An 18439-nucleotide genomic window follows, 5' to 3' on the forward strand; every position below is an offset into this window, starting at 1 on the left:
GTGCGTGTGCATGTGCGTATGTATGGGCTCACATGGTTTCAGAGAGAAAGCTATCTGGCTGTAAGCCCCATGCTTTAAAAGGCCTTTGTTTCAGAAGAAGAGAGGAAAACAACTGACTGGTCATGAGATGACAAGACAAAGCCTTTGTTACAAGAAGTGAGATTTATCTTATGAACATATTTAGAAGAGACAATCTGCAAATGTGCAACATGTCCCGTGTATAAAATACATGCAACACAAACACCTTTAAAATAATGATCTTCAGGTCCTATGAAACCCATTTGAATTTTTTCCCAGATTTTACATTTTCTGTTTTAATTTTTCTGAATTCTGTGTTTTATGGTTTAAGCGTGTTTTGTAATCAAATCTAATCATGTGGTGGATGAATACAGTTTCAACATTTCAGTAAGAAAATATTACAAATTTAATGAATATCATGAATTTGTGACACACCACTGCACTTTTTTTTTTTTTTTTTTTATCAAATAAAGTGTTTCAATTGGTATAAAACTGGCAATGTGGTTGCACTGTTGACAGTTTGTTGAAGTGATGAGCTCTTTTTGCTAGTACGCTGCCATGTTTAAGGGGAGGGGATGTAAGGTAATAAAAACAGGGAAGAAAGGCCTGAACTGATAGACAAGGTCAAGGTACAAGAGCCCCTCAGTTTGTCCTGTTGTACAATCCAGGCCTGTGTTAAAAGCGGCCCCATACAGCCTCTGCCTGTACCTGACACCATCATGCAGGGTGAACCACAAACACCACATAACGGGGGCTGAAAAGTTGCCAACACTCCAGCAACTCCCATTAGTAAATATACCCCAACACAGAAGCTATAAGGCAGTTTTGCCAGAACTCTCGGCCCCCTCAGCTATTACCCCGAGACTGGGCAGCATCAAAATCAACCATTTGGACCACTGGTCTGCTCCTGGAGCTGCCGGGTACGCCAGGAATCCAAAACAAAATGAGCATTAGTTTAACGCTCTACTAAAAACAGAGAGCTTTGAAGTACTGTTCTCCACATGGGTTAACATTCAACGTACTCCACCCCCCTCTCCAGAAGACACAACCAAGGAAATGCAAGCCAAATGTTGCCTCAGCTCTGATACGTTGGCATGTATGGCTGTGCATTGTGTGTGTGTGCATCCATGCCTGCTTAAGCATGCGTGTTTATTTGTTTGTGGGTTTTTATTCATTGATGTATGTATTTACACTATGTGTGCATGCAGGTATATGTGTTCACATAACCTGGTATGCTGGAGACTGAATGTGGTTTCTGTAATTCTTAAAACACATTGAAGAAGGGATATGAAATCATCCAGCTGAGAAAGAAAAACGTCTGGTTCTTCAGCAGCCGCAATGTAATAGACAAAAAAAAGAGCAAAACAAACATCAACCTCAAAGTTAATGAAATTAAATACACAGTTCAACCACTATTCAATCAAATACTGAAGTTCAGGGAAAACATTAGCTACTGCTCCTTAAATCAGTTTTCCTCCAAGGAGGAAGGAAAAGAGGGCGAGGAAAGGGAGGGATAGAGAGAATGAGAGAGAAGAAAAATGAGGGAAGGAGGTAAAGCAAGAAGGAGAAAGGGAGGAAAAGAGAGACAGGATGAAGGAGAGAGATGACGAGATGTATGGAGGCATGTTAAATCGCTCTGTTTGGCAGTGGCTGTACAGTTGGCCTTTCAGTTCAATTTATGATGAGCTCAAGCTTCACAAAGGTCAACTGAAACAAAAGAAATGGATTAGGCTGACCCTCTGCCACAGCCCTCCGCCTTTCCTCCTTTCATTTCCTACATCTAGCCATCCAAATCTGTACAGTGACCCAATCAGCAGACGCTCTCGGGTCAGATACTTGGGTCTTGTCCAAGACTGGCCCTGTTCTTTTCTTTCCCTCCCTCACTCCCACCCTCAAAATCCTCTCTGGTTTGTGTCAATCTAATGAAGAGTCTCTTAACTGTTCTGAGCCAAGAAGGCAGATGGAACCCTGGGAAGATTTACAGCAGAGCAGAGCAGAGCAGAGCAGAGCAGTGAGAGAGAGAGAGAGAGAGAGAGAGAGAGAGAGAAGAGAGAGAAGTTGCAGAGGGGAGTTCACCATGCACTCCAAAAACGTTCCTCTGGCTGGCGAGTCCAAAATACGGCTTACAGTTGAACATTTTTTCAATTTATCTCTTATTGAATTAAGGCTTCAGACTCTTGGACGCCTTTCAGGAGGAACACAGCAGACGGAGAGAAATAGAGTGAGAGAGAGAGTGACAGAAAGTGAAACAGGCCTAAATCTGTGTCATTTTTATTAAAATTGCTTAACAGTAGAGATTATAGATAGATTATATCGACAATGATGGTGGTGATGGGAGGACAGGCCGCTCTCAAGACACAGACTCAGACTGAGTCTGATGAGGAAAGATGAGGTGGAGCCATCTATATGAAAAAGATGAGCACTGGAATTTGCATGAGCACCCATTAGATACCCATGCTTCTTGACAAAAAGTTTAACTTATTTTCAATGTCAGTTAACCTGTCAGTTATTTTTTCTATTATTATATGATCTTAAAAATAAGGTAAAATGCCAAAGTCCAAAGAAGTCACATTTTAAAATTGTTGCTTAGCAGCCAAAAAAGTTTTGATTTTATTAGGATATGACACCGAAAAAATAAGAAAATCATAGTATTTTGTGAAACTGTAACCAAGACATGTTTTTATTTTGTTACTTGATAAATGCCTAAAACGGCCTCCTTATGTGACCGCTTGAGGTGTGTTCATGAGACCGTGACTGGAGGTGGTACGGCAGGCATGTTGCAAGTGCTATGAATTCCAATATCTGTGCAATAACTGGCAAGGAGTCAATTCAGGGACAATGTCTACACAATAATCATTCAAAATTTTCAAGCTAAAATAAGCCTGTATCATTCAAATCTCCAGCAATACCAACAGTGATCAACAACCATGGCCAGCTGGCAGACTGAGTTCATGGCAAACCAGTTGTTGAACGCACCTCAGGTCTGGTTGCGATCAGAGAAGCCAGGGGAGGGAAAGGTTCACTCTGTAGGGGTTTGGTTGAGCCAGTTCTGCATCTGTGATCATTCACGTCGAGATTTCCATCCAAGCTGCCTCTCAAGTCTGTTGCAGGCAGTGGGCACGTTCTCTGGTATTAATGGGTCTCCACGGTGTCCCTCAAAGCCAAATGGAACCACGGATACTTTGAGCAAGAGGTTCTAGTCAAATAACACATTGTGTGAAGAAAATGTGCAATCACACCAGTTTCATAAAAAAGTCAGTGAGGAATTGACATTTTCAGGATGGAAAGAGATTTCAAGGAGATAAAAAGTCAAAATAATAGTCCTCTCAAATACTATACCTCTAGGCCCACTAAAATGAAAGGGCACAGAGGCCTAATTTCTATTTCATTCCATTAGTCTGGACATATATCTCTTGGCTACAGCCTTTTGGGTACTTTTTGTATGTACTTTTTGACCCTTTGCTTTTGCTAAGATATATCAATGTAGAATGTTTTTTTTCACCCAATGGAGAAAGCAGCAACCTCAAGTCCATTCTAGCCAGCTCACGTATAAGGAGTCACGGAAGCAGCAGTTTGGCATCTGTCAAGGTCCAAAACCCACCGGGTAACTTCAGATTCAACAAGGAAAATGATGTACAGATAACAAAAATATTTTGTGGTACCAGAGGGCTACAATCAACCTTCCTTCCCCACATATTTCTATGGGCAGGAATCCCAGGAAAATGAATAAACACTTTTGTCAATCAACAATGTTGAAAAATGGAGCCAGTTCAGCTCCAACTCAGATGTAGTATAGATACTCTCAAATGATGGTTGTTCATCCCCCACAGTGGACCCGAGAGCAGAGAGACATGTAAAATTGAGAGAAAGAAAACACTTAATGAGCACCTGGCTGCAAGGTCACACCAAAAATAGAAAAAAATATCAAGGCAGCCCACTCTTCTCATTTAATGGACCAATTTTTACTCAACAGAGACAAACTTACTAGCCTGAGCCAAAATTGACCAGCATTTGGCTGGTACTCTGGGGATTTTTTCCAAACTAGTCAAAACCATATGTGTCCATGTTTTAGCTGTTGCAGGGGCCAGCTGGCAGGGGCCTCGGGTCATCACTGTCCATCAGAAGAGCCATACTGATTCACAAGATATGAATCTATTTTTTGCCAAATGATCGTACTGGCAAACATTTAGAGCTGCACCAGCCAATGTAATTTCTTAGCTGCCAAAGCAGCTTTAACTACTGACAAACCAATGCTTGCTGCTTATAATAAATAGTTAAAATAATTAAAAAATGTCAGCATTTGGTTTATGCCAAAAAAAGACTGCAGTTATTCAGAAAAGACATTGTTGACCCTGTCACCAAGCACCTGTTCACAACATGCTTAAGTTCTACGAGCTATTTCTCCACTTCCTTCCCCCTTCTCCCTTCCCGCTTCCTCCCTCCCTCCGCCCCCCCTCTCTTTCTCTCTCTCTCTCTCTCTCTCTCTCTCTCTCTCTGTGCATGCTTTTCTAGCTTTTTGAACTGGTCTGACAGGACAAAATACAGAGCTCTCAAGATTATTGATTTCCTTATTCTGCTTATTCTTTGTCCCTCTTTTCCATTTCATTTGAAAAACCAGCAGGAAATTAGTCCCTATGTCGATAAAATCGAAAGAGGTCACACAACAACAGCAAAAGACCTGTTAAAATCCGGTTAAATGTATTTAACTTGATCTCTCTCAGGCCAGGAAACAAGGGGTAAAGTTAGTAAGTGACTGAGAAAAAGTCTGCTGGAAATCAGAGGTTAGGTGTTGAGAGCCCCGGAGACTCAGCGATGAGTTACATATTCCATATGTCCAACATTACTCAACTTTGGCTCCCACTGGCTCCTATGGGGATGAGCCCTTGCAACCATTGAACACTAATGTGCTGCCAGAGAGCAGGTTTTCTGAGCACCTGTACTATATTCTCTGTATAGTGTGCGAAGTAAAAAAGTTAGGGGTGGGTGTGAATGTGCATGGGAATGGGGTGAGCGCCAAGCCCACGGCATAAAGGCATAAAAAGGGCAGAGGAGGTAAAAAAAGAAATAGCTGGCCGTACAGGAGAAGTGGTCATTCTGATTCCCCTTGGCATTCATTTTTAACTGACAAACTGATTTATGGTCGTTGTCTTCAGGCAATCACATCACTGTGACAACCAGGCAAAACAGAGAATATATGATAATGCACACAGACAACGTTGATTACATTTTGGAGGCGACATAGATTAAGAACAAATTTCAATAAACAGTATTTTTTCATGATATAGCTCTGATGTTTGTATCACCCTATATTATACATGCTCATCTTCCCTCCCATCCAAGCTGAAGGTGACACTGCCCTTCTACAATGCCTGGAACAGTTGCCCATGTATCATCACACTGACACCTGGCCAGAACAGTGTGTCTTTAACAGCCTGCCAATCCATTAACTGTCCTCCCCTATCAAATGGATCCTTGGCTGTCAATGCCAAGAATCAATGTTAATGATATTACGTAAAGCTGAGACGGCAGGACCTCAGAGAAGGGACTGATGAACAGAATGCCCCCTATAAAGTAGATTAGTTTGTCTTGGCTGTGTGATTGATTAACACTACCACCACCTCACATGCACACATCTACAAGTTTACAATCCATGCTCAAAATGGTATGCAATATTGCAGCTGAAACCTATCCATTAAAATCCTTGATTATCAACTATCAAGTAAACCAGAACAGAGCAGGGTGAAATATTCTGAGACCAAAAAGAGGAGAATGAGAAAGAAGAAATTACCCAATTTCACCCCATGTGAAGGCAAGACAAGCTATCTCTGTAGCTTCAACAATTTTACATTTATTAGAACCTTGAGCTCCATTATGCATACAGGCCTCAGTGGCAGGGCATTAAGTTGGGCCAGGGGTAACTGAGCCTCTGTTGGGGAGGCATATGAGCCAAATATGATTCGACAAGGCCCAGAGCTCCAGGGTCAAACCGCAGCCAGGAACCCTGTGTCCCAGGGAGGGAAGCCCTGTTAGGGAGGGAGGTGTTCTCTCAGCTAGTCGGCATTCTCCAGTTTGTGCAACAAATCCTAATGAGGCTTTTCTCTGTGGGGGGAATGATGGCCCTGTCTTTGGAGATCTGTCTGAGGAGCTAAACAACCTGGGATAGATGCAGTCAAGCAACCCACTCGCTCTCTCGCTCTTTCACACACACACACACACACACACACACACACACACACACACGCAATGTTGATGAGGTGAAGGAAGCCAAGGAGTGTTCTGCAGGCCAAGGCATGGCAAGGGATTAAAATGTGTCGACCCAAACCATCAAGACATGAAATATTAACAAGCAAATTCAGGCTGATATGTGAGCAATTGCCTGTAGCAAAATACCTCTTTGGCTGAGCTACTATAAAAAAAATATGTTAGAAACAGCAGGCTAGTAATGTGCAGGTGGACTTAAGAGCCACAAGTGAGATGAGTTTACAAATGGCCCTAACAGTTTTACATCTGTCAAATATTTACAGAATTTTACAGCTGCCCTGACAAGTAAATATAACAACTATCCAACACTAACTGGCAGAGGAAGAAATCCTGTCTACATTATGGGACTGTTCAGAATAATAATTACATTACGTTACTGTAATAACATCTACCCCCGTAAACATGCGAGGCATCAACGTCAAAAGCAAATATGTACAGGTCCTCATCTGTGGTTAATATCATACACACTCAATATAGACCAATCTAACTTACTGAAAAGAGACACGGGACAGAAAAAGTTCATGTTCAAAGACATCCCCATTTTTCTGATCTCTCTTTGAAGTCAGTCCACCTGAACGGCATTAATTCATTTTTCCTTTCTGTGCCTCTTCCTTTTCCTGGGGAAATCTGTGACGGTGATGGTTTGTAGCAATGCTCAATTTAAAAGTAAGATTTACCATATATTACAATGATGCACTCTGACAACTCTATTGACTCCAGTCCACATTTTTTGAGGGAGAGGGGAGGGAATAAAATAGTGGCACTAATATGCAACACCTGTTCCTTTTCGGTATCCCCCAGTATATCAAATATACAAACAGTGACAGCTGTGGTGCAGGCAGTAGTATGGCAAGGCTCTGGGCTCTGGCTATGCAAAACACAGAGACAAGGGTTACTGCACCGGGCACTACTTCTTCCTCAGGGTCCTCGCCAGGTCAAATAGCTGAAAGCAGAGTGTAACGTCCAGTGCCTGTAATATTTCACATATGCCTTTTGAGTAGCACCACACGCTATCGATTTCTCCCGTCTAAGGCCCAGGAACCGAGAGGAGAAGGGCCTATCGGGCAGCCTGCTTTCAATTATGGGGTCCATAAAGACACTCTGATGGGAGCTGATGTGATGGATGGCCTGCAAGATGTCATGATATGATCCATGCCCCTGCCTGCTGATGCTTAAGGCTTCCTGGTGGGATCATCCACATGCCAGAGCCCGACCCAAAACCCAAGTTCAGCTATAATCAAAGGAAGGGGGTAATTATGAAATCATTAGCAAGATTGGGCTGAAGGATTTGTCCACATACCAAAATGAAAGATTCCTGGGCAGAGACAAGCATATCAACATCAAATACTTAAGTAAAACATTCTCTCTGCAGTGACATTAATAAAGAAACATTGTGACACACCATCAGTATAAATATGAATTCTTTGTCTTCCCTCTACAGGCTTTCTTCTAGTCTACTATCTGCATTTAAACATAAGTATTTAATGCAAGGACAAACACTTTTCTGGGGTCAAAGTGCCACTAAGACCGGGTTTGCCCCTTCAAGGCACAGACGTTTATAAAAAAGACGCACGCAATCCAATCTGCTTCCCTTCCTTTTACTCTCATGGTCACACTGACTTCTCCATTGAGAACTCCTGGCTACTTATTTACCATTCAACAAGAGGAAGACTGAAGTCAAAACAGTGCAAGTGTTGGTCTCTCAGCTCAAACCAGCACCACTGTCAGAGTCACCTTCACATTGACGGAAAAGAAAGGCTGGATGTTCAAGGATCATGACCACGCTGAGATTTTAAAACCTTAGGCTACATGGTTATGGCTAAAATGACTGATCACAATTAATAGTCTTAATGATGTGAATAATATAACTATTCTAATGAACGACATGTATTGTAGAAATTAATATTCCCTTATGTAATGTTACACAGTTAACAATGAAGCCATGTCCGATCTCAGACAGATTATGTTTTGCAAATAATCACATTGGTGATTATTTGAGTTTACATTGGGAATTGAATTTCGACATGATGCGTATTTCAGGAAAAATATTTTGTTTTCTATGAAGCTAAAAGCAGCATCAACCCTGCTTATTGAACCTGAATCCTTTAGAATCCCTTTTTACATCTTTTTTACATAATCTGCTGAATAAATAGGACAAAAAAAGCCCTCATTAATTTTAGCATGATGTTACACTGGTAACTAATAAAAACAGATCATTAAAATAAATCAGAAATGAAACTACTTAGGCTATTTTCAAAAAAATTATTAACTATAACAATGTTGTACAGCTATAACACCCAATAACAACAGAAAAATATACAGCTGTCAGATGACATGAGTAAACCTGAACTTGAAATAATTAAACTTAAATAGCTCAAAACATGTTCAAAAGTGCTGTTCTAAACAAGGACAGGTGCTGTTTCAAAAAGCTATTATCTGGTTCTTGGTTAGTCATCACAGACTTCTTGACTCTGATTGGTTCACATCTATTAACAAGGTTTCTGACTGACCAACATGTCAGCATCAACTAGGCAGATGCCTGGTAAATGTACAGTAGACAATGGGATTGTACAACAGATGTGGCTCAGTCTAATTAAACAAGCTAATGCAATTAGCAGAATTTGTAGCCTAAGCCTGCAGTTTAGATATTGCATATGTTCAAACTGTGACTTCCATTTTGACTCGATTACTAATGAAGCTGAAAGCTGTACACAATCTAACAAACTGAACAGAATAACATGTTTAGGGCTCAGTGATATGGCCAAAAATGTTACAACGTTAAAATGCTTTATTTCAGTTGATATCAATAATTATTTCAATTTCAAATGAATAATTATGTCACATTTAAAGACTAAGTTTTGCTTCTGTGGGAAATGTGAATGATCCAGAAAACTAATAATCAGCATTATGCTAATCTGTGTTAGCCACCAGAACAACACAGTTTGTGTCTCCTCACTCATGGCCTGGCATGCAACCAGACCTTCCTCTACTCTTGCCACATGGTCGGTGTTTTAAATTGACTGACTGAATATTTTTCATATTTATACGGAGGAAAAATATCCTGCAATAATTCTTACAATTTTATTGCCCAGCCCTAGCGGTGTTTCTTAAAATATAGGTTGAAACACCAGTCCATATTTTGAGGACCTGTTTCTAGCAGTTTCCTGCAGATTAAAGCTAAATTATCCTCCCAGGGCAAGATTTAATCTATGAAATTCCAGTTCTGGACTGCATTTCATCCCAACCGTGGCAATAATTTTTCTTAGGAATCTCAGACTCATCTAAATCCATGTCCCTGAATGGCTGCACAAAAACAGATTGTGAAAAGCTTTCCCCTCTTAGAGGCAGGAGGACATCCCTCTTTGAGAAATCTTGACTTGATCTTTGCAGCTAGCCTGTCAGCAGTAAAAAACACAAATCCATACTGTGTAACAGTCTGAGGTCTCTACAAAGAGAGGGAGATTAGGCATGGTGGTGCCACGGGGTCCACAGACATCCACCAATGTCTCCTTCTTGCAACTCAACATCAAAGAACACAGGGCAACGGTTTGAGTTATAGACAGCAAGTGTGCAGTCAAGCCTTCAGTGGCACCCAGCTCCCGGTCCGATTAACCCCTGTGCCACCCCATGGGGCAAAGCGGGAGATACGGCTCATAGCTAGTCTGGATAAATTACAACAATAGCAACAACTGCAGTGGGGGCAGATTATCACATCAGCATTCAGCATCGGGACAGAAGGTCACTCAGGGCCAGCAGGACTTTAATGGCTTGATCCCTCAACTCCAGCAAACGCCTGATGCAGGATACAATCAGGGCAAGTGTGTTTCTTTACCTCTGCAAACCTACAGCCTTTTATCTTATTTTAAAAGTTCACACTTTTGAGTAGACTACCCACTCTCCTTTAAACAATATGATCATATGAGTCTAATGATGTGATATAACAGTCTAAAAAGTTCACACTTTTCCACAGACTGGGAAAAAATAATAAACATTGTAAAAAAAAAAAAAAAAAAAAAAAAAAAAAAAAAAAAAAACTTTTAATGCCTTTTGACAATCCCTAACTTAATAATAGGGACCATTACCTTTAAGTTTAGTCAGCATATACAATGCTAAAATTAATGCATATCATCAGCAGCTGGACAAGAGGCTATTTGGGCCAACAATTATTATGAAACAGAGAACACATGGGAGCCATTTCAAAGAAATCTAGATTAATGGTAATGTCATCAGCAAAAGCACAGGGGAACTGGGAAAAAACAACAACACAATGAGCGGTATGGAACAAAAAGTATGAGGAAAAATATTCATCATTGTCAGCATAATCAATTATTTCAATTTTACACCAAATGGCAACCAATTTTTACAACTTTATCCAAAGAAACAATGTTATCCGATCATACCAAAAGCATCTGTGCTGCAAAAGCAAACCAAGGCATCATGCACTAAATGTTTCCCAAGATGATCTAAAAACCTCCAAATAAAACTTTGGCTTTGAGTTTCTGGATGCAAATCACTACACAGTGACTTAAGCATAGCAGAAAGACTGATTTAGAAGCAGACAGGATAGCTTACATTCAACATTACATTACTATGGAAAGCTTGTCCAGATAGAGATATGCCAAAAATGAGACGCTCGGCAGCTGTTAAAGCCAGCTGTCCTGTCCAGTTGTCCAATAAGGACCAGAAGGCCAGGATGGAGGGATTCAGAAAATTTCAGAGAGAAAAGGGGGGAGGCTAATATAACAGAGAGACAGAAATAATGAGAAGTAAAAGAAAAGAGAGGGAAGTTGAGAAAAAGGAGAAAGTTAGGGTGTGTTAAAGAGAGGCATAGAGAGAGAGCGAGAGAGAGAGAGAGAGGGAGGGAGGGAGGGAGGGAGAGGGGGAGAGAGAGAGAGAGAGAAAGAGAGAGAAAGAGACACCTCTGGCTCACACCCAGCATCATGTTAGGGGTGGGGTGGGCTGGGCTGTGGGGGGTATCACACTGTAATGTACGAGTGCTCTCTCTGTCCTTGAGGGCTAGAATTGGCTTTTCTAGGTTGGGACGTCTTTGTAAATGACATACAGCCAACTGCTCCCTTGACTAGCTATTGATCCCTGTTACAGCATAAAAAAGACACAAATTACAGTGGATCAATACTAATGAGGAAACCCAACTGCATTAGTCTGAAAAGATGTAATCAATGGGCATGTATTATGTTAGTACCATACATGTGATTATGTATAACTAAATCACTCCCTTGAGCCACATTTGGATAACTGTTACACTTTGAGAGAGACTCAAAATGAATCAGACAAAACCACTGACAACACATCAGTGATTGTTGCTAATAGAGTGAGTGACCTGATACAGTCGGAAGATAAGTTCAGGCAGGCTTGCTGTCCATTAGCAGTATGCAACTGGAGATAGAAACTGAAGCTACGCATTATTTTTCATTCATACACATTTTAACTGGTTGGAAAAAAATTTACTGAAAAAAAATCATCAAGTGCATTACACCTTAGTACTACTAATGGTAGCTGGGTGCCTCAAAATGCCTGATAGTGAAGATATTACAATAAAGACATTCCTCTCAGCCATTACTGTTGGATTATTTAATATCATGTAGATAAGAGAACCCAGTTAATTTGCTACTCATGGAAAATCAATTTGTTAAAAAAAAAAAAAACACAAAACACAAAACACAAAACAAAACAATAAGTCAAACTTGAACTTGAAAGATGATGCACATTGTTTTTAGCTCTGGGACAGTGTGTACTTGGTGGCTGAAGTTGTGCAATAGTAAGCATAAGATCGCCCCTTAGTGGCCACATGCAAATGTTTCAGTACTTTGAGGACTGAAAAGGATGACATAAAGGTAAAAGTAAGGTACAATTTCAGCTATGAGGGTACAAATACATGCTGTGACAAAAAAAAAACTGATGTCACAATAAATTTTCTCATAAATAAACAGTAAAATAAGACACTTTCATTAATTTGAGATTCAAATTTGGCTGGACATTAGAACCTTCAAAACAGGGACATCACTAGTCTTCATGTAAATTGAAAAAACACATACAGTACAGGCCAAAAGTTTGGACACACCTTCTCATTCAATGCGTTTTCTTTATTTTCATGACTATTTACATTGTAGATTCTAACTGAAGGAATCAAAACTATGAATGAACACATGTGGAGTTATGTACTTAACAAAAAAAGGTGAAATAACTGAAAACATGTTTTATATTCTAGTTTCTTCAAAATAGCCACCCTTTGCTCTGATTACTGCTTTGCACACTCTTGGCATTCTCTCCATGAACTTCAAGAGGTAGTCACCTGAAATGGTTTTCACTTCACAGGTGTGCCTTATCAGGGTTAATTAGTGGAATTTCTTGCTTTATCAATGGGGTTGGGACCATCAGTTGTGTTGTGCAGAAGTCAGGTTACTACACAGCCGACAGCCCTATTGGACAACTGTTAAAATTCATATTATGGCAAGAACCAATCAGCTAACTAAAGAAAAACGAGTGGCCATTATTACTTTAAGAAATGAAGGTCAGTCAGTCCGGAAAATTGCAAAAACTTTAAATGTGTCCCCAAGTGGAGTCGCAAAAACCATCAAGCGCTACAACGGAACTGGCACACATTAGGACCGACCCAGGAAAGGAAGACCAAGAGTCACCTCTGCTTCTGAGGACAAGTTCATCTGAGTCACCAGCCTCAGAAATTGCAAGTTAACAGCAGCTCAGATCACAGACCAGATAAATGCCACACAGAGTTCTAGCAGCAGACCCATCTCTAGAACAACTGTTAAGAGGAGACTGCGCCAATCAGGCCTTCATGGTCAAATAGCTGCTAGGAAACCACTGCTAAGGAGAGGCAACAAGCAGAAGAGATTTGTTTGGGCCAAGAAACACAAGGAATGGACATTAGACCAGTGGAAATCTGTGCTTTGGTCTGATGAGTCCAAATTTGAGATCTTTGGTTCCAACCGCCGTGTCTTTGTGAGACACAGAAAAGGTGAACGGATGGATTCCACATGCCTGGTTCCCACTGTGAAGCATGGAGGAGGAGGTGTGATGGTGTGGGGGTGTTTTGCTGGTGACACTGTTGGGGATTTATTCAAAATTGAAGGCACACTGAACCAGCATGGCTACCACAGCATCCTGCAGCGACATGCCATCCCATCCGGTTTGCGTTTAGTTGGACCATCATTTATTTTTCAACAGGACAATGACCCCAAACACACCTCCAGGCTGTGTAAGGGCTATTTGACCAAGAAGGAGAGTGATGGAGTGCTGCGGCAGATGACCTGGCCTCCACAGTCACCGGACCTGAACCCAATCGAGATGGTTTGGGGTGAGCTGGACCGCAGAGTGAAGGCAAAGGGGCCAACAAGTACTAAACACCTCTGGGAACTCCTTCAAGACTGTTGGAAAACCATTTCAGGTGACTACCTCTTGAAGCTCATCGAGAGAATGCCAAGAGTGTGCAAAGCAGTAATCAGAGCAAAGGGTGGCTATTTTGAAGAAACTAGAATATAAAACATGTTTTCAGTTATTTCACCTTTTTTTGTTAAGTACATAACTCCACATGTGTTCATTCATAGTTTTGATTCCTTCACTGAGAATCTACAATGTAAATAGTCATGAAAATAAAGAAAACGCATTGAATGAGAAGGTGTGTCCAAACTTTTGGCCTGTACTGTATATTGCAAATTTCATCTATTCTAATAGTTTACAGTGCCACTGCCAATTTAATATACTTCAAAATATAAATCCATTTTTATAATCCCTGTGTTGTGAGAAAACATGGATTTCTAATTTCATGTTTACCACTGACCGAGGTGTCAAACATAAGTGGCAATCATTTCAAAAGTGAAGTGTAAAGCATCATTACTGGCAGTGGGAGAATACGTGCGTGCATGTGCTTGTGTTGTGTCCTGCACGTTGGAGTGGGGGTGAAAGTGTTGCTAAACATGTTCCAGATACTTACTGCGAGTTCTCCGGATGGGCTCTGTGTTTTTGCTTCTTTGTTTCTGACAGTGATACGATGATCTCATCCCACAGCCTCCCAGAAACTCTGATAAGAGAACAGCATTGAACATTGGCAGAAACCTCTCATCAGTTGTAGATTGTACACCCCTCTAAGAAAACTTGAGAAAACTTTGAACAACTGGTGGAATTTGCCTTGACAGGGGCTGGACAGTCTCATCTTAGCGTTTTTACTGAGGAAACTGGGTGAAACACAAGGTCAGACATTTCCCATTTTGCTTACGGGGGGACAGCTGTACAGGAAGACACAATTCTTTCTACTCTCACCCGCAGCCATCTGTCTGGAAAATGTTATGCCAATAAAATCTGCAAGGCTCTATTTAGTCCCCAATGCTTTCTGACAAAATATTTTACAACCTAATGCTGTCTGGCAAACATGGTGCCAATAAGCAAGCAGGTGTGGTTAAATAAAAGGCTGCAAAAGTTAATCAACAAAGTAAAGAACTGAACCTTTGGCATAAATATCAGGCTTTGACCCTGTTGCCTGTCTGTCGTTCCATCATTAACGAGGTATAATACACTAAAAACTGGTGCTTTGTTCAGCAATGTGGCCCACAACATGTCGGGCCATGATGCTAAAATGCTTTATAGAAGAGAAAAATAACCTTTTCATTACAATGCTTGGAAAAATCCTAGTGTCTCCCTATTACAGGTCTCCCAGTGTCTCCCAGTCACTGCTTTTTAATAACCTAATCAAGAGAGTTCAGGCACGTAGCTTCTTTGAGATTCAGAAAAGGCCAAAGAAAGCTGACAGAGGCAGAAATATTGAAATGAATGACATCTGAGGACAGTTAGTTAGTCTGACAGTTCTGAATCCCAGTACCGGGCGTCGGGTTCTGTCACTTGGTCTCATGGTTTCACACCAACCCTGAACCTCCGTAGGAGAGTGTGTTGTTCCTCAGGTTTAGGTTATTTTTTTTTTTTTTCTCTGCTGTTTAAACTGTTCATATTTCTATTTTTTTATATATTCCTTGTTTATAGTGTATATATTGCTTGCTGCTATTTATCATCTGTTTATACTGTAAATTTGCACATTGCCCACATCTATGCACATTGTATACATCGATGCACACTGTTTTTTTTTTGGTTTTTTATCATCTATTTATGAGCTATTTATCATCTGTTTATACTGTAAATTTGCACATTGCCCACATCTATGCACATTGTATACATCGATGCACACTGTTTTTTTGGTTTTTGCACAATGTTTTTTTGCACATTGGGTACTTAGATCTTTAGATCTCGAGTGTCATCTTTTATTCTTTATTTTTTTTATTTACTTAATCTTGTACTCTGTGGATACTGCTGAAAACTGTGAATTCCCTTCGGGATGAATAAAGTATCTATCTATCTATCTATCTATCTATCTATCTATCTATCTATCTATCTTATAATTGTAATTCTATGTTGTTGTCCACACCAAATAATCTCCCTCAGTCTGACCCACTGACCCAGTGCTCTTTGCCATTCATTTTCCACTTATGACTCTAAACACTGTTAGCTGGCTCTGTAGCTGCTGGTCACGTTCATATGATGTTGAGCAGCTCTGAGAGGAGGATTACCTTGCTAATGCCTGTGAGAGAAACACTTCCAACAACAAACTAATGGCAAAGAGCTTAACAACTATATGCTCAAAGGTGTACTATGACACTGCTGTACTTTACTATAGAAAATCAATGGAGGCTAATTTTCAGTACAGCAGAGCAGGCCATGGGACTGCTGTGTGGTGTACAAAGCGAATGATTTCATGTGCTGTTTCAGATCATAAATACAGAAACCAAGAAAAGAAGACAGACTGAAAAAAAAAAATCAAACCATTCTAATCTGCAGCAGAGGAAGTACTTGACAAAAGTGTAGGAGAAGGTGGAGGCAAAAGGAGCATATTCAATTTAGGGATCGAGAAGGCAATAAGGAAGCAGAGGATGTAGTGTGGATTTAATGAAAGAGCTGGAAGATTAGGCAATTTAGAGACTGAGAAGCTAAGGTGGCAGAGAATCAAAGACAGACAGTAATACTATTAGCTTAGGGCCAGATAATGAGTTAATTGGTACTGCAACCACAGCGCCCTTTGCATCACTCCTAAAAGCAGGTGCTCAAGTAATTGACTTGAGTAACTTCTCCTGAAGAGAAAGTGTTGTTAAAGCCTTTACCTGGAGGGCAAAGACATGTGCTGAGATAATAGACCTGAACACAGCAGGAATAAAAGAGCATGTCTGGCACAACAGTTTTCAAAACGATAACAGCATTCCCAAGTTTTCCTTTGCAACACAGTGGCTGGTAAAGCGGAGTGCACTGCCCTGACATGATTTCCGTGAGCTGCTGCTCTCTCAAGCCTGATTTAGGTAACCTCTCATAGTGCGTGAGGGAACACGTAACCATTAACTTATAAAGTTAGTTAGTATTAACTTGGCGGTTAGATGAGATAATCCATTTTGAAACGTTTCTAATGTAAAGGACTAGACTACATGGAAGGACATTTGTTAATAGTTATCGAAACTATTTCTGCGGGCAGCCACGCAACTGTAACGTAATCAAACCCGACGATGTGCGCTGCTTTCAGTATGAATTAATTCTAGGCTGCAATTTAAGTTATTGTAATATTATCATTAAACCTTGGGCCTTGGCGTTATGTCAAATCACAACTGACTGGCAAGGCAGCTAGCGGTTAAGGTTACCTTACATACCAGTGCTTCATTACTGACCTTGTATCACCACTGTTGAAAGACCCTGCTGTTAAACACGCTATCTCATGGCTGACTATTGTTAGCATTGGACGGCTAGTTTTATTTTAGTCCCGTCGAAATAAGCCAGCTAGCTAAGTTAACATTAACGTTAGCTGACTATCGTTACCACCGCTAGCCAGCTAACATTAGCCTCGCTAACCAAAACAGCTGGCTAACAACAGCGGTTTCTCCGTGGCGTTTCACCACCGAGCAGCATTATCCCCCCATGGCCACACGCTACGTATTGAAGCAAAGTCACGGAGAGATAGCTAAAAGGTGAAAAGGCAAAGTATTGATGGTCTCCCTACTTTAGTTTATCCAGGTGATGTAGCCAGGCATCAAACCATGTTGGATGGGCAGCTGCGCACTGAGCTCCTGCTCGCACTGGAATTCCATCAGGAGGCTCGTGGAGAAGAAAAGAGGGAACTTCGAAGGGCACTAGGCAGGGAACAACATCCCCTGAGTGAGAAACCACTGTGTTCCTGCATCATGCAAACTAGGGCTTATAATGTTTCAGCATCACTCAGCAATGCATTATAATTACATTGTAATAGGCTACTTTTTAATCTCCTATGATATCAGTAGTATGTTAGGAGACAGCAGTCCTGTTACTGTGGCTGATACTAATACTGTATACTTATATTCTATATACTTATAAGTATCTAAGTATTTCTATAGTTTGTTTTTTGATAGGATGAGATTTCTTAATCCTATTACAGAAAACCTATAAAGAGACCATTTATTTATCACCCAAAGAGGTAAATACATGGGGGTTGTGGATTTACACATATATCTGTGTTTGTTATGGAGTGTGTGTGTGTGTGTGTGTGTGTGTGTGTGTGTGTGTGTGTGTGTGTGATGTATGTATTGCCCTCTTTCTCTTACGACTGGCCCACAAATTTTTAAAACAAATTGAGCCTCATTTCTATTCATTAGAAACATTTCACTTTTATTTTAACAAGTATATCTGTCATTACTCAGCAGATATCATCTGTTAACATATTCATATATAGGTACATATTTTTGTTAGTTTTGCAGTTATTATTTATCTCATGCATTTGATATACATTGTGACATTTGGAATAGCTATGCTTTCATGTTTTCTGTGTCATCTCATTTCTCCACCACAGGGCTCATGTGTGGTCTCTCTATCTTCTTCTAAACCGCTTATCCTCACTAGGGTCGCAGGGGGGTGCTGGAGCCTATCCCAGCGCTCATAGGGTGAAGGCGTCTCTCTATCTATTAATGAAAAAAAAAAAGGTGTATTTCTGAATCAAAAAGACCTCCATGCTTTTATCAAAGGGAAAAGTTGGAGAGTTGTTATCACAATATTAGCAAGATAGTTTCCAGAGAGGGAGTTTTTTTTATTATGTCTTTTTCCAAGTGAGACCATACGAATGTGCTCC

General features: G+C 40.6%; 1 protein-coding gene across 2 annotated transcripts in view; it reads right to left on the reverse strand.

Moving 5' to 3' along the window:
- The window catches only part of disp1 (dispatched homolog 1 (Drosophila)), a 96610-nt gene extending 79163 nt beyond the window's left edge, over nucleotides 1-17447 (reverse strand). For both annotated transcript variants that reach the window (XM_030047006.1, XM_030047004.1), the window contains exons 1-2: nucleotides 17342-17447; nucleotides 14252-14338 (exon numbers count right to left, since the gene is read on the reverse strand). The gene's annotated coding sequence lies outside the window, so the exon portion shown is untranslated. The remainder of the gene's footprint in view (nucleotides 1-14251; nucleotides 14339-17341) is intronic.
- Between the last annotated feature and the right edge of the window lie 992 nt (nucleotides 17448-18439).

The sequence above is a fragment of the Myripristis murdjan genome, chromosome 24 (genome assembly GCF_902150065.1).
Source record: "Myripristis murdjan chromosome 24, fMyrMur1.1, whole genome shotgun sequence".
NCBI classification, from domain to species: Eukaryota; Metazoa; Chordata; class Actinopteri; order Holocentriformes; family Holocentridae; genus Myripristis; species Myripristis murdjan.